The following is a 27747-nucleotide window of genomic DNA, read 5'->3' as shown; positions in this document are numbered from 1 at the left end:
TACACTAACAATTTTAGTTATGCAACATGAATGTACAGTCTGTTTCTGTGGGTATTTTTATCACAATCATTAATATGTATTAGTGAAAATAAATACATTTTAATGAAGTTAAATAGTGAAATGTGTAAAATCAGAAGGAAGGACTGCATTAAAAACAGCAAACCTAAACCTCTAACAAATTATACTAGTTTGTTATAACTCAAAAACATGTGGGAAGTTGTGGACTTGAGCACCCACACCTCTCTCTCCTAAATATTAATTCTATATCTATTGCTACTCTTTATTTCTTATGTGAGACTGTCAAATGGAGATTAAGACTGATACATGGTGTATCACCACCACAATGTGGGTCCTATTTCTTTTAGTCACCTTCAAAACCTCAGGTACATGTTATGATCCTACACTGTAGCTTGTACCCTGGGATATTTTCACTCAATGTAGCATTTTTTTATTTAATTTGTTTTCAAGTTATAACAAACTAACACACACGTCATTTCTATGATTGCTGATATTCAATTTATGCCTTTCCTAATGCATCATTAATGAAAGAAAAAGGTATAACCTGCATAAGTGTCAAGGTTTCCCCATTTAAGCCTATACAGTTCCCTGGAAGTAGGGTCATTCCACGTCAAATCATCCAGGGGGCTACAGGTGACCCCCTCAGAATGCCTTGAAAAAATTCACATGTGCTCAGCCACCCATACAATGAAAAACTGCCAAAGATTAGATCAATAACTAATAGTTTCTGATTTACAGCCCTGCAAAATGTAATTAATTTTTTGTTATTTTTGGCAAATTCATTTTTGGGCAACTTTGGCTGCTTAAAGCTGCAAGAGTAATGGTGGTAGAAGGCTGATATTTGCTACACTGACTGAAGTAATCTCACAGAATTCAAAAACGGTCTCAAACCAAGTTTATCTCTCTTAGGATTTGCATAGTGAGGCTGTAAAATCACCTGAAAACTCAATATCATAAAAAAACATTGGTTAATTTAAAAAGCCATAGCTCCAAGACTTAATATGATACAAAGCTGAATTTTGTTTTAAAATTTCTTATAACATATCAGTTGATAAATCAGCAATTGTTGTAATTAAAAGTCTGTTAGATCACTGTAAAAAAATTTAGCTGCATGCAACTTTTTATGATTTAGCTAAAAATAGCCCTACTTTAGGCCACAGTTTGACCATGTCACCAGTTATTCAGCCCTTTCAGATTTTTACCACATATTCTTACATCTCTGAATATGATCTACAAAAGAAATCAAGATGGTGTTCAACCTATGTTTTGAGTTATAATTTTTTAAAGTATCCTCTGACAATACGTTTTTTATTTAAAAAAACATTCAGTTCAGGTGTGTTACTGTGTGCAAATATATCCATTCAGTTTTGTATCATATTAAGTCTTAGAGCTATGGCTTAATAAATAAACCAATGTTTTTTTGTGATTTTGGGTTTTCAGATGATTTTACAGCCTCACTTTAAAAATCCTAAGAGAGATAAACTTGGTTTGAGACCATTTTTGAATTCTGTGAGATTACTTCAGTCAGTGTAGCAAATTTCAGCCTTCTACCACCATTACTCTTGCAGCTTTAAGCAGCCAAAGTTACCTGTAAATGAATTCGCCAAAAATAAAAAATAAAATTAACTACATTTTGCAGGGCTGTAAATCAGAAACTATTAGTTATTGATCTAATCTTTGGCAATTTTTCACTATTTGGGTAGATGAGCACATGTGAATTTTTTCAAAGCATTCTGAGGGAGTAACCTGGAAAATTTTCCAAAATCTGGATGATTTGATATGGAATGGCCCAGTATATAAACAAGCTTTTGATATATATAAATATCAAAGGTCCCAAAATGAAACACTGATAAACTTTTAAAAAATTATAATGGTTATTCTAATCAAATGATGTAAACTTTATACCATACTTTTCTTCCTACTTAATTAAATTTTTTATTCACTTCTGAAACTCTTCCAATACTACAAAAACTAATACAATAATTAAGTTTCATGCAGAATGATACAAAAATATTAAAATGATTAACATCAACTGAGAATGCCTTTAAAAATTGCATAAACTTCACAAACAATATTATAAATTAGTAAGAAAATAAACACTTTATTAACATTGTAAAAACTTTTAAGTATCAAACATTATTGTACTGTCAGTACAAATATTTAATACTAAATATTAAGCTATTTGTTAGACCTCAAGCATGAAGCAAGAACATCATAATTCATGGTTCAATTCCTAGTCCAAAACTAACACAATTAAAATCATAAAACTATAGAAAAATGGCCCAGTAAATATTATAGGCAATATATGTTATTCATTTACTCAGTTTATTATTAATATAGTATCACTACCACTGGGATTTTTAACCAACCTAATTCAAATTATCTTAAGTCTTACTCTTACTTTCTGGCCTGGCACGGCCAGCTAAGTTAAGGCGTTCGACTCGTAATCTGAGAGTCGTGGATTCGAATCCCCGTCGCACCAAACATGATCGCCCTTTCAGCCGTGGGGGGCGTTATAATGTGACGGTCAATCTCACTATTCGTTGGTAAAAGTGAAGCCCAAGAGTTGGCGGTCGGTGGTGATGACTAGTTGTCTTCCCTCTAGTCTTACACTGCTAAAGTAGGGGCGACAAACGCATAGCCCTCGAGTAGCTTTGCGCGTAATTCAAAACAAACAAACTCTTAATTATTAGGACGTTTTTATCACATAGTTACAACTTCCTTCGCGCTTTATTACTAATAACTTACAATATGTACATTTACAACATAAAATTATAATTAAATCTAAGCCTGATACAAGAGGCCTACATATACATAACAAGTTGGTGTGTCATTTCAGTTTCCAACAAGCTAAATTTGGCTCGAAATCGAATAAGACATCTAATTTCATTCAGTTTGCATCGGATTCCGAGTCATATTCTATCTTTTCTTCAAAGTTTAAGTATCAAATATGTCCGCATAATGAAGATATTTTAGTATACGCAGATTAATAATATATTACTGTGGTGATACATAAAATATTTAATTAACAAGAATCAAATTATTAACGCTAACTACAAATTTCAATGACTACACCGTTCGCTCTCTCTTTCTCTCGGTGTTTGGGCACATGTTCATTCCCTAGAGGATTAGGTTCTCTTTGACCTCTTCCTCCCCTCCCCCCCCATCCCCGTACTTATGTGGTCTTGCAGTATTGAAATTTGTAATTATTTTATTTTTAGGTCAAAGTGAATTGAATATTATTCTGATCCTTTTCAGGCCAATGTCCATGTATTGTGGTATATATATATATATATGGTTGTTATTTTGCTCTATCAGCAGAATGTCAAGTTTGTTGGTGGCACTTTTTTTAAAATTATTTTTTATTTTATTTATTTATTTTTATTTTTTATGTTTAAAATATAAATTGACTGGGGAGAGATGTTTAGGACTAACTTCATCATGTATGAGGTACCTATCTAGTTCGCATAGTAATTCATTTTTCATCTAATTTTTATGGAAGTACGTTATTGTACTATGTAGGAGTCTATCAGGTATTGTTGATATGTTCGAACATTTGTGTATGAATTGAGATGATGTAGTTTTCTTGGAACCCTGTATGCTGTTGTGCGGAATGTGTTTTGGATGGTTTGCAGTTTGGTTTTAATTATTTTATCGCTTACAGTTTTCGATGCTGGAGCTGCATAATCTATTACTGGTCTAATATCATTGTAAAACTTTTAAGTATCAAACATTATTGTACTGTCAGTACAAATATTTAATACTAAATATTAAGCTATTTGTTAGACCTCAAGCATGAAGCAAGAACATCATAATTCATGGTTTAATTCCTAGTCCAAAACTAACACAATTAAAACCATAAAACTATAGAAAAATGGCCCTGTAAATATTATAGGCAATATATGTTATTCATTTACTCAGATTATTATTAATATAGTATCACTACCACTGAGATTTTTAACCAACCTAATTCAAATTATCTTAAGTCTTACTCTTACTTTCTGGCCTGGCACGGCCAGGTAAGTTAAGGCGTTCGACTCGTAATTTGAGAGTCGCGGATTCGAATCCCCGTCGCACCAAACATGATCGTCCTTTCAGCCGTGGGGGCCTTAGAAGGGTACGCTCAATCTCACTATTCGTTGGTAAAAGTGAAGCCCAAGAGTTGGCGGTCAGTGGTGATGACTAGTTGTCTTCCCTCTAGTCTTACACTGCTAAAGTAGGGGCGACGAGCGCATAGCCCTCGAGTAGCTTTGCGCGTAATTCAAAACAAACAAACTCTTAATTATTAAGACGTTTTTATCACATAGTTACAACTTCCTTCGCGCTTTATTACTAATAACTTACAATATGTACATTTACAACTTAAAATTATAATTAAATCTATGCCTGATACAAGAGGCCTACATATACATAACAAGTTGGGGTGTCACTTCAGTTTCCAACAAACTAAATTTGGCTCGAAATCGAATAAGACATCCAATTTCATTCACTTTGCATCGGATTCTGAGTCATATTCTATCTTTTCTTCAAAGTTTAAGTATCAAATATGTCCGCATAATGAAGATATTTTAGTATGCGCAGATTAATAATATATTACTGTGGTGACACATCAAATATTTAATTAACAAGAATCAAATTATTAACGCTAACTACAAATTTCAATGACTACATCGTTTGCTCTCTCTTTCTCTCGGTGTTTGGGCACATGTTCATACCCTAGAGGATTAGGTTCTCTTTGACCTCTTCCTCCCCGTACTTATGTGGTCTTGCAGTATTAAAATTTGTAATTATTTTATTTTTAGGTCAAAGTGAATTGAATATTATTCTGATCCATTTCAGGCCAATGTCCATGTATTGTGGTATATATATATGGTTGTTATTTTGCTCTATCAGCAGAATGCCAGGTTTGTTGGTGGCACTTTTTTAAAATTATTTTTTTTTATTTATTTATTTTTATTTTTTATGTTTAAAATATAAATTGACTGGGGAGAGATGTTTAGGACTAACTTCATCATGTATGAGGTACCCATCTAGTTCGCATAGTAATTCATTTTTCATCTAATTTTTATAGAAGTACGTTATTATACTATGTAGGAGTCTATCAGGTATTATTGGTATGTTCGAACATTTGTGTATGAATTGAGATGATGTAGTTCTTGGAACCCTGTATGCTGTTGTGCGGAATGTGTTTTGGATCGTTTGTAGTTTGATTTTAATTATTTTATCGCTTACAGTTTTCGATGCTGGAGCTGCATAATCTATTACTGGTCTAATATATGTTTTGTAGATTTTTAGTATGTTGTATGTAAATGCTCCACTGTTTTTTGCCAGTGAGACTCCTAGCATAGTTAGTTATTCGCCAGACTTTATTTTTAATTTCGTTGACATTATTAATCCAAGTTAGATTTGAATCATAAGTCAGACCTAAAAATTTTGCCGATCGGGCAGTCTGAAGTAGTGTGCCATTATATATATTTCTCGCTGTTGTTTTTGTGTTTTGTCAATTTCATAAAGACTACGAGTTGTGTTTTTGCTGTGTTTATTTTTATTCTATATTTTTAACAGTATTCACTTATTCTATTTAATTGCGGTTGCATGTTGGTGGCTGCTATTGTTGGTGTTGCGGCACTTTTCCAGACTGCCACATCATCAGCAAACTGTGAAGAGAATCCAGGATTTGAGACACCTGAGGGACACCAGCTTCTGGAGTAAAGTACTCAGTTAAGGTACCCTCAACATTCACGCTACACTTTCTATTTTCCAAAATGTTAGATAGCTAGCGAATAATTCCACGCGATAGTCCCATTTCATTCATTCGGAACCTTAGACCATCGTTCCATGCAGTGTCGAATGCTTTTTCGATATCAAGGAAGCAAGCGACAGTGCATTCTTTTTTATTGAAGCTATTTATTATATTTTCGGTTAATCTTATTAAATGATCTGTTGTTTGTCTAAATTTCCTGAATCCAGTTTTGTTCTTTTGGTAATTTTGATGTTATCTTCAAGAATGTGGAGAGTTTATTACTGATTATTCTTTCGAGAATTTTGCCTATACAACTGGTCAGGCTGATTGGTCGGTAGCTATTAGGTTTATTTGCTGGCTTTCCTTCCTCATGGAACATTAATATATTAGCGAGCTTCCAAGAAACTGGAATGTATCTTGAGGATAGAGATAGATTAAAAAGTGTTTTTAGGTGGTGAAACAATTTCGGAGTGCCTTTTTTTAGAAGGATAGCTTGTATTTCATCTTCATCTGGAAATTTGTTTTTTGTGTTTTTTATTGCTTTAAGTAGTTCTTGTATGGATATTTCTTTCATTAGTATCGTATTTTCATAGTTTGTGATAGGTCATGTGTGTGTCTGAGTTATGTTTATCAGGAAAATTGGTTCAAATTGTTTTTTATTGTTTAGTATATGGTTGGTAACTTTATTGTTGAAATATGTATTCATATCTGGATCAGAGTGAGTTTTAAATGTATTTTGAGGTTAAGCTTTGAAAGCATGGGCTTTTTCTTTATCTGTGTGTACTATTGTATTATTGTGTTCGAGTGCATGATATTTCTTTGCGGCTATATTATCGTTGATGAATCTTTTAAGGTGTGTCCAGAATTTTTTCGGGTCAGTTTTATCGTTTAGTTTTTAGCAGAAGTTGTCCCATTTATCTTGTTTTTGTTGTTTTATTTGTATTCTGATGTAATTTCTTACATTAGTGATGTCGAGAAAATCCACTTGTAGAGAAAAATATATACGTAAAAACGGCCTGCTTGGGTTTAGAAAATATTTTACGTATATATGATTTCTTACATTGTTTATTTGCGTTTTTGTTTCTCTGTCTCTTGTTATCATGTACTGTCTTCTTAATTGTCTTCGTTTTTTAATTAGGGTGATTATTTCTGTATTGGGTTTCCATGTATTGTTTGTTGTTTTATGGTGTTGTTTTGGTATTGTTATCTTGACTGCTTTCTGAAGGCACTCCGTTATTGTTTGACAGTAATTATCCATTTCAATATGGGTTTTAACTTCTTTTATGACGTTATTAGGTAAAAGGTTGTCTAATTCCTGTTTATAATTTTTCTAATTTGCTTCACTGTAATTAAATTTTTCTTTCCTGAAGGTTATATTTTTATGGGGGCGAGATCAAAGACGCAATATATTGGTAGGTGATCACTATCAACATCTTTTCCCACTTGGAATTTTATTAATTTTTGGCTCAGATTATATTGTAAATGCACAGGTCAAGTATGTCACTGGAATTAATGGCATACGCTATGTGTGTAGCAGTGGTATGACTACATCGAATCTCTGTCGGTATTTGGGTAAGAAAAGTTCATACCCTGGAGGGTCAGGTTCTCTATGACCTCTTCCTCCTCCCCGTACTTATGTTCTTGACGGATTGGTATTTATAATTGTAGAATTGAATATTATTTTGATCCTTTTTAGGGCAATGTCCATGTATTGTGGCTCATATATAGTGATTATTTTATTCTATCAGCAGAATGTCAAGTTTGTTGGTAGCATTTTTTTTATTGTTTAATACACACATGTACATATATTTATTATTTTATTATTATTATTATTTAATATATATATTTAAATTTATTTTTATATTTAAAATATAAGTTAACTGGGAGAGATATTTAGGACTAGCTTCATTACGTATGAGGTACCTGTCTAGTTCGCATAGTAATTCGTTTTTCATCCAATTCTTATTAAAGTACATTATTGTACTATGTAGGAGTCTATCTGGTATGGTTGGTACGTTCGAGTATTTGTGAATGAATTGAGATGATATATTTCTTGGAACTCTGTATGCGGTATGACTACACTAACAAATTAGATTCTGACTCAAACATGCCGCTTGATCTTCACAACTTTCACCTTTGAATCAGTTTGGCCAATGACAGTCAAGTAGAGTTTGTGACGACTCCACATAGACTACATTTTAAAAAACCATCAAAAACAAATTAATAAATGTGTTTATTTTGAATAACCTATTTGTAAAAACTATGTGATTTGAAAACAATTAATAATTATGGAATTTTTTTCATTTTCAAACTGTGATACAGGCACGTACACACACAAAAATTCAAATTTCAATTTTTTGTGACAAAGTTTCTTTTAAAAGTTTCGTTTCTTTTAGAAGTGTTCACGCAAAGCTAATCAAATAAGTTTCTATGCATAGCCGCCAATAATTTTGAAATGATAGACTAGAGTTTGTTTATTTGATTTCTGAATTTCGTACAAAGCTACACGAGGACTATTTGCGCTAGCCTTCCCAAAGTGGAAGATTACAAAGAAACCAGCTTGTTATCACCACCCATCGCCGACTCTTGGACTACTCAGGATACGACTGGGATTCTAGCCCGCGATTTGCACAGCACGAGAAGAGCGCACTAATCACCTATCCATGTCGGGTCAATAGATTAAAGCGAAGGCAGTTAATTAATAGTATACCAATGCCACATTTTTTCTAATTAGTGTTGTTTGTAAAAGTAAAGTGTTTTGATTGAAATTCGATACGAAACTGTATGGGGATCGGAAATTATATGGCTCCTTCTCATGACCTTTCTCATGTCTTACTGAATCACTATGTCAGGTTTGGTGCTCTTTTATCAATACATGTGGAAACGTTTAATGAACAGATGCACACATATAGTGACGTTTATTTAAATAGAAGATGAAGGTTCGAACTAACCCTTTCATGACTTTCCTCAAGTCATCGTACGTCAGTGTGTCAAGTTTTGTGTCTATTGATCAAGAAATGGAGAAATGTGGAAGGAAAAGTTATTCAATGATAGTTATTGTTTTACTTGACAATAGTATTTGTAAATACTTGGCTGTTGTCGTTTATTGATAAAAATAATGGTTTAAACAATTTATTACGCAACAATAATTAAAAAGTAATGCTTTTTGTTTTACAGTGTCTGTGAAAATTTTGTGAAAGAAGTTGGTGTCATCAAATTGTAAGGAGCGAAAGTATGAAAATGAAAACAATAATTTTGAGCCAGAGTGCAAGGAAAATTTTGCATTTACTCTTAAAGGAGGTAAATCTTTGTATGTTACCTGCAACGTGTTACTCAAGCCAGTAACTTGAAACGCCACTATGAAACAAATCACTAAAACTTTTCACCTGATTTTTCACCTAAATCAGAATTACGGAAAAACAAGTTAACTGTGTTAAAATCATTATTAAATAGCCAGTAGAAACTGTTTACAACGTTCAGTAAGGAAGCTGATTCAACGACTGAAGCTAGTTTTGTTATATCATGGAATATTGCTCGTACTAAACGCCAATATTCTGATGATGAATTTGTCAACAAGAATATAGCTGAAGTTGCTGCAGTGTTACATCCAAATAACACAAAACTTCAGTGATTAATAGCACAACCAGTAGCTTCACGCCACACTACAGAGAGACGAATCTTCCAGATCAGTTCTGATGTTGCACGCAAAATGCAAAATGATTTAAATAATTCCCTTGCATTCAGTTTAGCCCTTGAAGAATCTACAGACATACAAGACAGTCCATAACTGGCGGTATTTATTCGTTATGTTTCCTCTGATGTAACTGTGAAAGAAGAGGTGTTGGACTTACTGGTACTAAAAGAAACAACTCGTGGTGTTGACATTAAAAATGCGTTTGACAGAGCCTTAACAAATGCTGATATTCCACTGGGTAAACTCGTCAGTGTTGCAACAGATAGAGCACCTGCAATGGTGGGGAAAAATACAGGATTAATTGCATTTATGAAAAGTGACCCCATTTTCCAGAGTTTCTCCATGTTCATTGCATTGTTCATCGTGAACACCTGGCAGCCAGATACTTCAAGTATAAAGATGTTATGAAATTTGTTCGTGAAATTGTCAATTCCGTACGCTTAAATGGGAAGATCCACCGACAGTTCAAAAATTTTATTGAAGAACTGGAACCTGAGATAAACACAGTGATGACTCTTTCTTTTGCATTGTGAAGTGGTTATCAACCAGCAATGTCGTAAATAGGTTTGTGGATCTGATGGAACCTATTTTTACTTTTCTTGAAGAAAAGAAAATATTCCATTCTCAACTGGAAAATTATGGATGGATGCAAGATCTAATGTTCCTTACTGATATAATGAATCATCTACAAACTCTCAACTTGGCACTACAAGGGAAGGATAAGATTGTTTCTAATCTTACTCAGACAACATTCAACTTTCAGAATAAAATAAGAATTTTTTAAAGAGACATATTGTGAAGAAACTTCAATTACTTTCCTAATCTCAAAAGGAGAGTAAATATATTCCTTGATATTGAAATAAAAAAGTCACAAATTGGAAGAATACAAAGATAAATTACAAGGACTGCTTGATAATATCCTACACAGCTTTGAGGACTTGCAGAAGCTGAAGCCCTGGTTCGCCTTTCTTGTACCTCCATTCATAGTTGATGTGATCTATGATGGTTAATCAATTCTCGAACTAGTTACAGAATCATCTGCTGTGGAAATGGAACTAATAGAACTACAGGAGAACCTGGGTCTAAATATGATACATAAATCCCATTCTACAACTGAGTTTTGGAAGCAAATTCCAGAAATAAAATATCCTGACCTGAAGGAAGCCCGTGTGCGACTCATCTCAATTTTCAACACAACATCCTGCTGTGAATTACTGTACTCTGTAATGAAGTTTGTGAAGTCGAAGTATCGTGCAATCCTTACAAATTAACACCTGCCAGAGCTAATTCGTACAGCTTTGACAACATATCAGCCGGAATTTCAACGACTCACAAGACCTCTACCAGCAGTGAATAGCCTGATAATTGTGTGAATGTCTGTGTCAGACTATGACAAGACTAAAATTTTGTAAGGTGGTATCTGATTAAAATATCTCTTATTGGAAATTTGGATATTTTTCTTAGATGTTTTCGTATTAAGTACGCTCAATATAGTTGAAGTAATAATCAGCCAGGATATTGAAAACATTTGGTGTATATATATATATATATATATATATGTACTTTGTGGTAATTGAAACTGATACAAATTAACAGTTTGAAAACTATACACATTAATAAATATCATTACATACATGTACTTATTAATATTTATATATAGTTTATATAACACAATGTGTATGTATCATTAAAAACGTGTGTGTAATATTTGTTCATGTCCTCAAACATCTGAAGTTTATCGTATGTGGCTTTTACATCAAGCAAGTTTGGCCGTTCCTGCTCTAGAATATCACACACAATCTTACAATTTGTTTTTATCTCTGGTAGTAATTTCTACATCCTTTCAACTTTAAATGTTTGTTTCTTATTACCATCTGTTTGTGTAGTTTAATTTAATCATAAAACATTTTGTGGTTCTCTCTATATTTTTTATTTCATATAATACAAGCATATATATATTAGGTTAAAGACGACAAATAAATCTTGTCACATCTAAAACTTGTTATGAAATCCATATTAACAAGTCGTTATACATGTGATCGCGAGGAACAACCCTTTATTTATAACCTAGGTACAGTTTGTTAACTATCTTTAAAGGAGAAATTGTCTTTTTTATAACTCAACTTTGAACATCTTCTGTCTTTTCCCACTGCTATCCCTCACTTATCTGTTTTATATTTTTGTCTCTATTTTCGGCCTGGCATGGCCAAACGCGTAAGGCGTGCGACTCGTAATCCGCGGGTCGCGGGTTCGCGTCGCGCTAAACATGCTCGCCCTCCCAGCCGTGGGGGTGTATAATGTGACGGCCAATCCCACTATTCGTTGACTTGCTGCCTTCCCTCTAGTCTTACACTGCTAAATTAGGGACGGCTAGCACAGATAGCCCTCGAGTAGCTTTGTGCGAAATTCCCAAACAAACAAGTCTCTATTTTATTTTCTTTCGCTTACGTCATATCTTTACAACAATTGATTGATAAGTATTGCTTCGTTTCTAACCAATACAAACTGAGAAAGACAACAGTAAAATGGAAGCATAATATTATTGAATATTTGCATGTAGTAACTAAGGGGACAAGATATTAAAGTAGGAACCGAACTGTGCGAAAGAAAATTATTTTTTTTTAGTCGAACTCACCTTGCATTCCATAGATATTTCGGCCAGTACAATTTGTAGGTATAACGTTTTGAATAGATATTTTAATTGTATATTCACATAAGTTCTTTGAATAAATCTGAATTACATTATTGAAGTAAAAAACAAAACTTACACAACTAGTAAGTAACAATTACGTTACCATATAACCTGTGTGAAGCTAAGTAATTAGGGTTAGCAAACATTGGGCTGGTTTAGATAGCGCCGTGCTGAAAACTTTGGTGAAAGTGAATATTTTATAAGAAAAAAAATTCTATTTTACAGCAAGTACTACAGGCGAAAAGTGTTCGGATTGTACTGATATACAGTGAATTTTTATCTATTAAATGTTGTATCATTTTTTGACAAAATAAAAACAAATCCATTCCTTAAAACTATATAAATTACACATTATTAAAGATATAATCACATTTTCAGGTTCAGTCCCAGTGAAACGTCGAATATTGGACTAAACGGCTTATGTTTCTTACAACACTTACAAATGAAATTTCTAACGGTAATAAAATTGTAATTAAAATGTGTGAAAATATTTATTATATGGTTCAAAGTTTCGTCGGTTCAGTAAACACTGTAGGATCTGAGGTCGCAGGCGTTTCAGTGCTACTGCTCATCTATTTTATGCCTGTCGAATTTCGCAGTATATGTGTAGGAAGGTGTTATTTGTGCGCTTTCTCATAAAATTTACTATTCTCTTTTTTTTTAAAAGTTGTCAAGTTTTGAATGTGGTGTTAAATTTACCTTAGTTTTGACTAGACAACACTACAAATGCAGTAGGCCTAACTATGTATTGGCCTACAAAAGTATACTACTTCGGCTACTGTACGTTACTGTATAATAAAAAAACATCCATATTACTATTTATTCATTAATGTTTACATTTTAGTTATATTTTTAACATATAGAAAATAAACGAGAAATACATTGATTTCAAATGCTCCATGAAGCATAGTTTAAAAAACACGAGTATCACACAATCTTACAGTTTCTTTTTATCGCTGTGGGTAAACTGTGTATACCTTTCAACTTTAAATGTTTGTTTCTTAGTAGCATCTATATGTGTACTTTAATCTAATCTTAAAACATTTGTGCCCCCCGCTATTACAGCGGTAAGTCTACGGAATTACAACGCTAAAATCAGGGGTTCGATTCCCCTCGGTGGGTTCAGCAGATAGCCCGATGTGGCTTTGCTATAAGAAACACGCAAAACATTATCTCAATAAAAGTCTCGTCTGCTTTAAACAGTTGAGAAAAATAGTTGGCTTTGTTTTCAGCCCGGCATGGCCATGTGGGTTAAGACATGCAAGTCGTAATCTGAGGGTCGCGGGTTCGCATCCCGGTCGCACCAAACATGCTCGCCCTTTTAGCTGTGGGGGCGTTATAATGTGACGGTCAATCCCATTATTCGTTGGTAAAAGAGTAGCCCAAGAGTTGGTGGTGAGTGGTGATGACTAGTTGCCTACCCTCTAATCTTACACTGTTAAATTAGGGATGTCTAGCACAGATAGCCCTTGAGTAGCTTTGCGTGAAATTCAAAAAAACAAAAACAAACAATAACATTTGTGGTTCTCTATATTTTTATATTTCATATAATACATACATATAGTGTATATAAATAAATATATGTAAAAGGTTAAAGTCGTATGTACAGAATAAATCTACAGACCACAAAAAAACTTGTCACATTTAAATAAAACTTAAACTACTCTGAGATCTACACCGACAAATCGTCATACACGTGATCGCGAGATAAAAAAACCCTTTATTTATAATCTAAGCACAATTTGTTTATTAAATTTAAAGGGTAAATTTTTGTTTTCATAACTCAACTTTGAATATCTTCTGAGTTTTCCCACTTCTACCCCTCACTCATCAGTTTTGTTTTTCTGTCATTTTTCCTCCTATTTTGCTTACGTCATTTCATTACAACAATTGATTCTTGCAACCAATACAAACTGTGAAGAAAGACAACAATAAAATGGAACCACAATATTACTGAAAATTTGCATATAGTAACAATGGAGACCAGATATTAAAATAAAAGCCGAACTTTGAGAAGAAAGAAAGTTTTATAGCAAAAAATTACCCATCTTATATTCCACGGGTGTGTTATCGTTTATTTAAAAAATAACACTTTTTTAACTCCTTTCCCTAAAACTATATTTATAAATTACATCAATAAAGATATAATCAAACCTTTAGATTTAGTCCTAGTGAAAGTCGTGTTCTTGTTACGAGGACAGTACTTTAAAATTCTGTTCTTTGATAAACAAAGGCTTGTTGTACGTATCGTAGCTATTTTCATAATTGTCTGAATTTAGGATACCAAAGTGTGAATGTTCTATAGATGTTTTGTGAGGTGCCATTCAATAGATAGTGACGCAATGCATTTGTTTTTGTCGATCACATAGATACAAATATGCACGCCATGTCGTTTAGATAATAATAAGATAAGAAAATGTAACGTAATTAATTATTTATATTGGATTTACTAAAATATATATTTTCAACATGCTGCAATTCTTAGTAGATAGCCTATACTGTGTTGTTATATTATTAATTAACTGTGCTTTTAGTTCGTGATTTTAGTAAATTTGGGATAATGATATCCATATAACCCACAACAGCAAATTAATATACGAGGTCTGTTCAAAAAATACGCGGACCGTTTGAATTGCGCGGCTCCAGTTAGTTCCAGGGGAATCCGCTTGGTGTCGCTAGGTTCGTACAGATCAGCTGATTATGACGCCATTTCCCGATTGCAGATATCTTCATTTGTGTATTAGCTACGCGGTTTTAAGTGAAGTGCGATTTTTTCGTTTGGCGGATTTCAGAATGAATGACCTGAAGGAGCAACGACTTGCTGTGAAATTTTGTGTTAAACTTGGAAAATCTGCGACTGAAACTTTTGCTACGCTTAACACGGCTTACGGTGATGTTGCTATGAAGCGTACGGGATGTTTCAAGTGGCATGAACGTTTTAAGGATGGTCGACAGTCCATTGAAGATGATGAGCGTCCTGGACGTCCTTCCACGTCAACTGACGACCCACACGTCGACAAAATCAACAGCCTGGTGCGGGCAAATCGACGTCTGACTGTCAGGGAGCTTGCTGAAGAGTGTGGTATATCAGTTGGATCTTGTTACGAGATTTTGACCGAAAAATTGAAGATGCACCGTGTTGCTGCGAAATTTGTGCCACGCAGAACTCGTGAGTTTTTGGCCAAACACTCGATCACTGTTCTTCCCCACCCACCCTACTCACCTGATCTCGCTCCTTGCGATTTTTTCTTGTTCCCCAAACTCAAAAGACCCTTGAAAGGAAGAAGATTTGAGACGATTCCCGAGATTAAGGCAAATGCGACGAAGGACCTGGAGGACATTACAAAAGAAGCGTACCAGGACTGTTTCAACAAGTGGAAACACCGTTGGGATAAGTGTGTGCGTTAGAGAGGAGAGTACTTTGAAGGGGTCCCAGACCTGTACATGTCTGGTTGACTGCTTTACTATTAACCCGCGACCCTCAGATTACGAAGCGCACGCCTTAACGCGCTAGGCCATTCCGGGCCTATTATCTAACCTACAACAGCAACTTAATATACTGTGGTGGTTCACCTGGTGTCGTATCATCATTACTAAAATGGTTACAACATTTCTATTTCTAAGTTCTCTCAGCTGTGTTTCTCACGTTGGGTGACACACAATTAAGGGGCATTGATAATGTGGTAGAGCTTACACGAATAAGCAATATTTTGATCAAGTAGTCATTTTAGTTAAAATAACAATTTTAGGTAGGACTAATTTACACTGATTATTTATGTTATAATTATATAGATTAACAATCTGTTCACTAGGATGGAACTAGGATTGAATGCTATTAGTCAGTCATTTCAGCCTCAAATTGTGGACATGTTCACGTCGAGCAATTTGTTTTCGTTCCATTGGTTCCACTTGTTTAGTACATCAGTGTAATCAACACTGTTAACAACGATTCTAAGGTTAGTACAGTACACATTGAACTGTTTCAGTAAGTTGTCTGTTCTGTTGATGTTTCGTTCGAAATTCTTGATCTAATTTTTGCTTCACCAAACATACTCACTCTTTATGACGCGTGACTGGGCGGTATATTGTTACAATCAATCCAACAGTTCCTTTGTGAAACAGTGGTTGCTGAGTGGTGATCACAAGGTACCTTTTCTCTTTTCTTTCACTGCTAAATTATCGACGGCTATAGCAGATAGTCCTCGTATAGCATTTAGCCAAATTCAAACAAACCAATAGTCTCTTTAGACAAATCTGATAAGCTAACGAATTTTTCAGTTTGGTTTCGTTTATTAAAATGGAGAAACTTTGGAATGATGTATCGAAGTTTGCATTCTGAAAGAAAGCAGATTTCAATATTTTCTTTTTTAACTTTAATTTTGCAGAGGCACAGTATACAGGCAACAGTTCATTTACCTATGGTCATATCAAGACATTAGCAATCAGTGTTTCGAAGGAAAACGATATTTGACCATTAATAGTATATCTATATTGAATATGAATAAATACTTTGATATGACAGAAGGGGACAGAGATAAAATTTTCAATATATATGCAAAAACGGCTCGTTTGGGTTGAGAAAATATTTTACATAGAAGGTCGAAACGTTGTTCGCTCTTCTCTGTAAAATATTTTCTCAACCCAAACGAGCCGTTTTTGCATAAATATTTCTCTACAAGTGGGTTTTCTCGACATCACTGATTAAAATTTTCAATATTGTACAGACTTCATCTTTAGTATTCAGAGCAAAATAAAAAAAAATACGTAATTTCTAACTAACTAAATAAAATACATTGCTGAAATGACGATAATTTAAACAAAACTAAAATACATAGAAAGTAAATTACTGACAATAAAAAATGCTGTAAATATTTTAAAATGTTCTATTTTAATGAAGACTACATGATATTCGGTGTTGGTTAAAGTTCTTTAATGTGGATGGTTTCTTTAAGTACTAATTCCTGATCAGTGTTAGCCTTACAAAGAATATTTATATTTTAAAGTTCGTGTCCTGTTTCTTCACTATTTTGCTTTATGAACGAAAACCATGAGTTACTCAACTTTTCTGAGTATTTTCATGAACAACCCAATATTTTATTGACTCGTACTACTAGATGGCGTACGGATTTTTGAATACGACAGACTTTACCGTCTTCACTCGTGAAATATGTATAAGCCATGAATAAAGATAAATTCGGATGTTGTTAGTCAGGAAAATCCCATGCGTATGGTGTTAAAACTAATCTGGAACTATAACATAATTTATGAGTTATAAAAAAGCAATTACCTATCACCTATTGCTCTATGCATTTTGATTTTTTATTCTATCTTTCTAACTGCTTTTTTTAATCCTACCCCGATTTGGGAGCACCTTTCAGATGTTGGGTGCACAACCTACGTATCAAATTTTAAACTTTAAGTGAAACATAATACTAAATGTATAGTAACAGTTTTACTCAGAAATATTTTAGACTCTTTAGTTTTGTAACATTCATTTAGTGCATGTCACAAAGAAGAATTAAAATCAATTCAGACTTTCATGTTTGTTAGCATGTTAACTCTCACGAGTTTCTCCAGTAAACAATCTACCTTTTGTTTTTTAAATACTAATCTCAAATCCTATGATTATATTTGTTAACTAATTTTTACTTCTTCACATACTAATTACTCATGTCTCGTTTTTTTGTATAATTAGTGGTTTACTAACGAGACTCTTTTTATTTTACTCTTGTATGAAATTACAGAATGGATCTGCACAACAACCAATGAAGGCCGGCTTTGAAAGTAGATGAAGACAATATTTGAATGTGATTGGACAGAGAACATTATGCACCACTTATTTTCAGTTGCCAGAAGTCCCACCAGAGAACTACAAATATGGGTTATCAGTGAGCAGAAGTCTCACCAGAGTAAAACTATAACATGAGTTTTCAGCAACGAGAAGTCTCACCAGAACACGAAAAATGTAATATATCCGTAGCCAAAAGTGTCACCGGAACACAACAAACATGAGTTATCAGTAACAAGAAGTCTCACCGGAACAATACAAATATGAGTTTTCAGCAACGAGAAGTCTCAGCAACATAGTAAAACAGTGATAAAACAGACAGTGAAATTGAAGACCAAGAGTGTCGAAAGAGTCAGTGAAATTGAGACCAACAGTATTGGAGCAGTTAGTGAAAGTGATGACCAATAGTGTTGAAACAGTGAACTTGAAGACCAATAGTGTCGAAACACAAGTAAAAGTGTAGACCAACAGTGTTGAAACAGTGAGTGAAAGTGAGGACCAACAGTGTGAAAACATTCATTGGAAATCAAAACCAGTTGTGTTGAAAGGGAAATAAAAATGAAGAACAACATAGTGAAAACAACAGTGAAACTGGAGACAAATAGCACTGACACAGAGTGTGAAATTGAAGACTAACAGTGTCAAAACAACATTGAAACTGAAGACCAACAGTGTTGGAACAATAACTGAAAGTCAAGGCCAGTAGTGTTGTAACACTCTGTGAAATTGAGTATCAAGTGTTGAACATAGAGTGAAACTGAAAACCAATAATGTTGAAAGAGACAGTCAAGTTGAAGACCAACGTTGTTTGAACAATCAGTGAAAGTGAAGTCCAACAGTGTTGAAACAGACGGTAAAATTGAAAATTAACAGTGTTGGAGTGGATAGTGAAAGTGAAGATCAACAGGGTGAAAAAAGTCAGTGGATTTCAACACCAATAGTGTTGAAACGGAAGCTAAAGTGAAGACGAAAAAGTGTGCACTTCAGTGAAACTGAAGACCAGTAGTGTTGAAAGAAGTGAAAATGAAGACCAACAGTGTTAAAACAGACAGTGAATCTAAAGTCCACCAGTGTTTAAATTGACTTTGAAGTTAAAGACCAGTAGTGTTGAAGCAGACATTGAAATTAAAGACCAATAGTGTTTAGAAAATCAGTAAAATTGAACACTAACAGTTTTGAGAAAGTGAAATTGAAGACCAAGACTGTTGTCACAGTCACTGAAAGTGAAAAGCAGTAGTATTAATATGTACATTGAAAGTGAAGATCAAGACTGTTGAAACAGAGTGAAATTGAATACCATTAGTGTTAAAACAGATAGTGAAAGAGAAGACCAACACTATAAAAACAGTCAATGGAAGTGAAGACCAGTAGTGTTGAAATGGAAGTGAAAGTGAAGACCAACAATGTTGGAACAGTCAGTCAAAGTGAATACCAATACTGTTAAAACACTCTGTGAAATTGAATATCAAGTATAGAATATAGAATGAAACTGAAGACCAATAATGTTGAAACACACAGTAGGGTTGAAGACCAACACTGTTGGAACAGTCACTCAAAGTGAAGACCAATAGTGTTGAAAAAGACAGTGAATTTTAGTACCAACAGTATTGAAACAGTCAATAAAGGTGAAGACCAACAGTGTGAAAATAGTCAGTAAAACTGAAGAACAAGTGTTGAAGCACACACTGAAAGTGAAGACAGTGTGAGAACAGTCGAATTCTCAACAAACAATGGGAAAACAGAAGCTAAAGGGAAGACCATATGTGTGAAAATAGACAGTGAAACTGAACACCACATGTTAAAAGAGACATTGCAATTGAAGACCAATAGTGTTGAAGCAGTGAAGAGACAGTCAGTGAAACTTATAACCAACAGTGTTAACAAGTCAGTGAAACTGAAGGCCAACAGTATTGAAACAGAAGTGAGAGTGAAGATCAACAGTGTAGAATGAGACAGTAAAACTGAAGTCCAGTACTAATGAAACAGACAGTGAAATTAAAAACCAAGAGTGTTGAAACAGCCAGTGAAACTCCAGACCAACAGTGTTCAAAAACAGTAAACTTGATGACCAACAGTGTTGAAACAGCCAATAAAAGTGGAGACCAAGAGCGTGAAAACAGACAGTGGAAGTAAACACCAACTGTATTGAAACGGAAGTCAAAGTGAAGACCAAAATTGTTGAAAGAGATCATATAGGTGAAGACATACAGTGTGAAAACAGTCAGTGAAATTGAAGACCAACAGTGTTCAAACCGTCAGTGAAACCAAGACCAATAGTGCTGATAAGGTCAGTGACATTGAAGACGTATACTATTCAAACATTCAGTGAAAGTGAAGACAAATACTGTTGAAACACAGTCAAATTAAAGACCAACGCTATTCAAACAGATCGTGAAACTGAAAACCAACACCACTGAAACAGTCATTCAAATTGAAGACCAGTAGTGTCAGAATATAGAGTGAAAGTAAAGATCAAGACTGTTAAAAGAAACTGAAAATTGAGTATACACTGTTGAAACAAAGGGAAATTGAAGACGATTAGTGTTACAACAGACAGTGGAAGGAAGAGCAATAATGTTGAAATAGACAGTGAAATTGAAGATCAACAAATTTGAAACAGCCAGTGAAAGTAAAGACCAACACTGTGAAAACAGTCAATGGAAGTCAAGACCAGTAGTGTTGAAATGGAAGTGAATTTGAAGACTATAAGTGCTGGAACAGTCAGTGAAAATGAACACCGATAGTGTTAAAACCGTCTGTGAAATTGAATATCAAGTATTGAATATAGAATGAAACTGAAGACCAGTAATGTTGAAACAGAGTGAACTTAAAGACCAACAGTGTTGAAACAGTCAAAGTGAAGACCAGTAGTGTTGAATGAGACAGTGAACTTCAAGACCAACAGTGTTGAAACAGTCAATGAAAGTGAAGACCAACATTGTAAAACTAGTAAACAAAACTAAAGACCAATAGTGTTGAAGCTGAAGTGAAAGTGAAAACCAAGATTATGAAAACAGACAGCGGAACTGAAAACCACTAGTGTTGAAAGTGATGGTGAAATTCAAGACCAACAGTGTTGAGACCGTCAGTGAAACTGAAGACCAACAGTTTTGAGAAACAGTCATCAAAGTGAAGACCAACACTGTTTAAGCGGTCAGTGAAACCGAAGACCAATATTGTTGATAAAGTTAATGAAATTGAAGACCGACATTGCTGAAACAGTCATTAAAAGTGAAGACCAACGCTGTTGATAGAAACTGTGAGATTGAACACCAAAACTGTTCAAACGGTCAGTGAAACCGAAGACCAATAGTGTTGATAATGTCTGTGAAATTGAAGATGTATACAGTTGAAACACTTAATGAAAGTGAACACCAACACTTTTGACACAGACGGTGAAATTGAAGACCACCACTATTGAAACAGTCACTGAAAGTGAAAACCAGTAGTATTAAAATGTAGAGTGAAAGTGAAGATGAAGACTGTTGAAACAAACTGAAAATTGACTCTACACTTTTTAAACAGAGTGAAAATGAAGAGCATAAGTTTTGAAACAGTGAAAGAGAAGAACAATTATGTTAAAACAGGCAGTGAAATTGAAGATCAACAATTTTGAAACAGCCAGTAAAAGTGTAGACCAACACTGTCTAACCAGTCAATGGAAGTCAAGACCAGTAGTGTTGAAATGGAAATGAAAGTGAAGACCAACAATGTTGGAACAGTCAGTAAAAGTGAATACCAATAGTGTTAAAACAGTCTATGAAATTGAATATGAAGTATAGAACATACAACGAAACTAAAGACCAATAATATTGAAACAGACAGTGAAATTGAAGACCAACACTGTTGGAACAGTCAGTCAAAGTGAAGACCGATAGTGTTGAAAAAGACAGTGAACTTGAATTCCAACAGTCTTGAAACAGTCAATGAAAGTGAAGACCAACAGTGTGAAAATAGTCAGTAAAACTGAAGACCAAGTGTTGGAGCACACAGTAAAAGTGAAGACCAACAGTGGGAAAACAGAAGCTAAAGGGAAGCCCATATGTGTGAAAACAGACAGTGAAACTGAACGCTAAGTGTTTATGACAATTCGCCACAGAATTGGGCTGGCCTCAAAGAAGCTGGTAAAGCCAACAAAGTGTATCCCAATTAAGGAGCATGAAAACAGTCGCGCCAACAATCTAAGTTGTCAAGCTACTACAGCAAAAGAAACACCTGATTTAACTCTCATGATGAAAGTATTGAGCAAACATAATCAGATTGAGAAAGATTGTTTGCTTGTGCTGTTCAGTACTGCCCTTTATATGGCTTTGAATGTCAGACCATTCAGCGATTTTCAAGAGCTTCTGTTGCTGCAGGAGTAAAACTTTGGTGTGAACGTAACAGAACATTATGCCAATGACAAACAAGCAGTTATGTTTACGAAGTATATTGCAGAAACAATTAGAATTAATTTCAGATCTCGTCTGCACACCTCATTATTCTTTGGCATTATGACTGACGACTTAACAGACACTGCCAACATTGAGCAGAAGATAGTCTATGTAAGATACTTGGACAGTGACTGTTACCCAGTAACCCACTTCCTGTGTCTGCAGTCAGTTGAGAAGGCTGATTCTGAACACTTGCTACAGGCACTTAGTTCAAGTAAAGGTTTCTTAAATACCTGGGATGAGAATTTTCTGGATTTATCCTGAGTTCCTAATTAAGAAAAATTAGAATGGACAATATTTCATGCACATTTGTGTTTTAATTCAGGTTTACATAGTCATCCATTATTAATATACATCAGTGAAAACTCAAGCATTTTTCAATTGATTTAAACCAAGAAGAACCATGTATTTACTACTTCCAGAATTGGGGCTTAACCCAACACAACTAGCGTAATAGATAATGGAGCAATTGAATTTTCCAAAGTACAAATTTACATTTATATATATATATATATACATACAGAAAGTAACTAATATTGGGTACTAATTTTTTGTACTTGCAGCATTGTCCATGTATGGCAAATTTCTCGACTGCCTTGAATCAATTGTATGCCTGACAGCTGATGGAGCAGCTGCCAATTTTGGTACAAATAAAGGACTTGTCAACAGATTGAAGATGCAAAAACCTTATTTGATAGGGATCTACTGTGTTACTCACAGATTGGAATTTACAATTAAGAAGACCATCAAGGACATCCCTTACCTTGAATGTATCCAAACCTTTTCAGAAGACCTATGGAAGTTTTATGACAATTCGCCACACAATTGGGCTGGCCTCAAAGAATCTGGTAAAGCCAACAAAAGGGACAGGAACCCGATGGGTGGCCTACAAAGAGCACGCTCTGGAGTCAGTTTCTCATAACTGGCCAGCTTTAGCGGAGCATTTGTATCAAGTAAAGCTGCATGACAAAGGGTAACGTGGACAGAAAGCTGCAGGATTATACAGTACTTTGACAAGCTTTAAATTAATCCTGTGAAACTGAACACCAACAGTGCTGCAAGAGTCCGTTAAATGAAGACCAATATTGTTGAAACAGACCCAAAAAGTGAAGACGTACAGTGTGAAAACAGTCAATGAAACTGAACACCAACAGTGTTGAAACAGTTAGTGAAACTGAATACCAACTGTGTGAAAACAGTCAGTGAAATTCAAGACCAGTAGTGTTGAAACATAACTGAGAGTGAAGACCAACAGTGTGAAAACATGAAGAGCATAAGTGTTGAAACAGTGAAAGAGAAGAACAATAATGTTAAAACAGGTAGTGAAATTGAAGATCAACAATTTTGAAACAGCCAGTGAAAGTGACGACCAACACTGTATAACCAGTCAGTGGAAGTCAAGACCAGTAGTGTTGAAATGGAAATGAAAGTGAAGACCAACAATGTTGGAACAGTCAGTGAAAGTGAATACCAATAGTGTTAAAACAGTCTGTGAAATTGAATATGAAGTATAGAACATACAAGCAAACTGTAGACCAAAAATGTTGAAAGAGACAGTGAAATTGAAGACCAACACTGTTGGAACAGTCAGTCAAAGTGAAGACGGATAGTGTTGAAAAAGTCAGTGAACTTGAATTCCAACAGTCTTGAAACAGTCAATGAAAGTGAAGACCGACAGTGGGAAAATAGTCAGTAAAACTGAAGACCAAGTGTTGGAGCACACAGTAAAAGTGGAGACCAACAGTGGAAAAACAGAAGCTAAAGGGAAGACCATATGTGTGAAAACAGGAAGTGAAACTGAACACCAAGTGTTAAAAGAGACATTGATATTGAAATCCAATAGTGTTGAAGCAGTGTCGAGACAGTCAGTGAAACTGATGACCAACAGTGTTAACGATTCAGTGAAACTGAAGACCAACAGTGTTGAAACAGACGTGAAAGTGAAGACCAACAGTGTCGAATGAGACAGTAAAACTGAAGTCCAGTACTAATAAAACAGTGAAATTAAAAACCAACAGTGTTCAAACAGCCAAGGAAACTGCAGACCAACAGTGTTGAAACAGTGAAGTTGTAGACCAACAGTGTTGAAACAGCCAGTGAAACTGCAGACCAACAGTGTTCAAAAACAGTAAACTTGATGACCAAGAGTGTTGAAACAGCCAATAAAAGTGGAGACCAAGAGCGTGAAAACAGACAGTGGAAGTAAACACCAATTGTATTGAAACGGAAGTCATAGTGAAGACCAAAATTGTTGAAATAGATCATATAGGTGAAGACATACAGTGTGAAAACAGTCAGTGAAATTGAAAACCAACACCGTTCAAACCGTCAGTGAAACCAAGACCAATAGTGCTGATAAGGTCAGTGACATTGAAGACGTATACTATTCAAACATTCAGTGAAAGTGAAGACAAATACTGTTGAAACACAGTCAAATTAAAGACCAACGCTATTCAAACAGATCGTGAAACTGAAAACCAACACCACTGAAACAGTCATTCAAATTGAAGACCAGTAGTGTCAGAATGTAGAGTGAAAGTGAAGATCAAGACAGTTGAAAGAAACTGAAAATTGAGTATACACTGTTGAAACAGAGGGAAATTGAAAACGATTAGTGTTACAACAGACAGTGGAAGGAAGAGCAATAATGTTGAAATAGACAGTGAAATTGAAGATCAACAAATTTGAAACAGCCAGTGAAAGTGAAGACCAACACTGTGAAAACACTCAATGGAAGTCAAGACCAGTAGTGTTGAAATGGAAGTGAATTTGAAGACTATAAGTGCTGGAACAGTCAGTGAAAATGAACACCGATAGTGTTAAAACCGTCTGTGAAATTGAATATCAAGTATTGATAATAGAATGAAACTGAAGACCAGTAATGTTGAAACAGAGTGAACTTAAATAATAACAGTGTTGAAACAGTCAAAGTGAAGACCAGTAGTGTTGAATGAGACAGTGAAATTCAAGACCAACAGTGTTGAAACAGTCAATGAAAGTGAAGACCAACATTGTAAAAATAGTAAACAAAACTAAAGACCAATAGTGTTGAAGCTGAAGTGAAAGTGAAAACCAAGATTATGAAAACAGACAGCGGAACTGAAAACCACTAGTGTTGAAAGAGATGGTGAAATTGAAGACCAACAGTGTTGAGACAGTCAGTGAAACTGAAAACGAACAATGTTAAAGAGTCAGTGAAACTGAAGATCAACAGTTTTGAATAAGTGAAAGTGAAGACCGTCAGTGTCCAAATATTTAATGAAAGTGAAGATCAAGTGTTGAAACAGTCAGTAAAATTGAATACTAATAGTGTGAAAACAGTTAAAATGAAGGTTAGCACTGAGGAAATAGTCATAGAAACTGAAGACAGTAATGTTAAATATATAGTGAGAGTGAAGACCAATTTTGTTGAAACACAGTGAAATTGAACACGAACACTGCTCAAACAGTGAGTGAAATTGAAGACCTACATTCTTGAAACAAACAGTCAAATTAAAGATTAACACTGTTCAAAAACAGAGATTAACACTGAAACTAACACTGCTGAAACTGACGGTGAAATTAAAGATATCCACTGTTGAAAGATTCAGTGAAAGTGAAGAGCAACAATTTTTAAACAGACCGTGAAATTGAAGATCGACACTGTTTAAACAGTCATTAAAGTGAAGACCAACACTGTTGATACACAGTGAGGTTGAACACCAACACTGTTCAAACGGTCAGTGAAACCGAAGACCAATAGTGTTGATAATGTCTGTGAAATTGAAGATGTATACAGTTGAAACACTTAATGAAAGTGAACCACAACACTTTTGACACAGACGGTGAAATTGAAGACCACCACTATTGAAACAGTCACTGAAAGTGAAAACCAGTAGTATTAAAATGTAGAGTGAAAGTGAAGATCAAGACTGTTGAAACAAACTGAAAATTGACTCTACACTTTTTAAACAGAGTGAAAATGAAGAGCATAAGTGTTGAAACAGTGAAAGAGAAGAACAATAATGTTAAAACACGCAGTAAAATGGAAGATCAACAATTTTTAAAAAGTGAAGACCAACAGTGTTAACGAGTAGGTGAAACTGAAGACCAGCAGTGTAGAATGAGACAGTAAAACTGAAGTCCAGTACTAATGAAACAGACAGTGAAATTAAAAAACCAACATTGTTGAAACAGTTAGTGAATGTGAAAACCAATAATGTTCATAAACAGTAAACTTGATGACAAACAGTGTTGAAACGGCCAGTGAAAGTTGAGAACAAGTGTGAGAAAACAGACAGTGAAAGTAAACACTAATTGTATTTAAATGGAAGTCAAAGTGAAGACCAAGATTGTCGAAACAGACCTTAAATGTGAAGACGTACAGTGTTGGAGCAGTCAGTGAAAGTGATGATCAATAGTGTTTAAACAGTGAACTTGAAGACTAATAGTGTCGAAACAGAAGTGAAAGTGTAGACCAACAGTGTGGAAACAGACAGTGAAAGTGAAGACCAGCAACGTTGAAACAGTGAGTGAAAGTGAGGACCAACAGTGTGAAAACATTCATTGGAAATCAAAACCAGTTGTGTTTAAATGGAAATGAAAGTGAAGACCCACATTGTGAAAACAACAGTGTAACTGAAGCAAATAGAACTTAAACAGAGTGTGAAATTGAAGACTAACAGTGATAAAACGACATTGAACCTGAAGACCAACTATGTTGGAACAGTAACTGGAAGTGAAGACCAGTCGTGTCAAAACAGTGTGAAATTGAGTATCAAGTGTTGAACATAGAGTGAAACTGAAAACCAATAATGTTGAAACAGACGGTGAAGTTGAAAATTAACAGTGTTGAAACAGAAAGTGAAACTGATAAATAACAGTGTGAAAACAGTCAGTGAAGTTCAAGACCAGTAGTGTTGAAACACAAGTGACAGTGACGACCAACAGTGTGAAAAGAGTCAGTGGAATTTGAGACCAATAGTGTTGAAACAGAAATGAAAGTGATGACCAACAGTGTGTAGACAGACAGTGGAATTGAACACCAAGTGTTAAAAGGGATATTGAAATTGAAGAGCAATAGTGTTGAAGCAGACAGTGAAATTCGAGACAAACAGTCAGTGAAACTGAAGACCAAAAGTGTTAAAGAGTGAGTGAAACTGAAGACCAACAGTGTATAAACGGACAGTAAACCTGTAGACCAGCACTATTGAAACAGACAGTAAAGTTGAAGACCAACAGTGTTCAAACAGCCATTGAATCTGCAGATCTGTAGTGTTAAAACAGACTTGAAGTTGAAGACCAACAGTGTTGAAACAGTAACTGAAAATAGCGTTGAAACAGACCGTGAAATTCAAGACAAACAGTGTTTACACAGTCAGTGAAACTGTAGACCAACAG

At 34.7% G+C, this 27747-nt stretch overlaps 1 long non-coding RNA gene across 4 annotated transcripts in view; it reads right to left on the bottom strand.

The window, feature by feature from the left end:
• The window catches only part of LOC143223493 (uncharacterized), a 41036-nt gene extending 36324 nt beyond the window's left edge, over positions 1–4712 (bottom strand). For 3 of the 4 annotated variants that reach the window (XR_013012937.1, XR_013012936.1, XR_013012934.1), the window contains exon 1: positions 4017–4712. This is a non-coding gene — a long non-coding RNA (uncharacterized LOC143223493). Of the gene's footprint in view, positions 1–2419; positions 3110–4016 lie in introns of those variants that run through there. The other variant, XR_013012935.1, reaches the window with a different exon arrangement.
• Between the last annotated feature and the right edge of the window lie 23035 nt (positions 4713–27747).

The sequence above is a fragment of the Tachypleus tridentatus genome, chromosome 8, assembly GCF_004210375.1.
Source record: "Tachypleus tridentatus isolate NWPU-2018 chromosome 8, ASM421037v1, whole genome shotgun sequence".
Classification (NCBI taxonomy): domain Eukaryota; kingdom Metazoa; phylum Arthropoda; class Merostomata; order Xiphosura; family Limulidae; genus Tachypleus; species Tachypleus tridentatus.
Note: the sequence above shows the minus strand (reverse complement) of the source record. Positions and strands in the feature narration are given on the sequence as shown.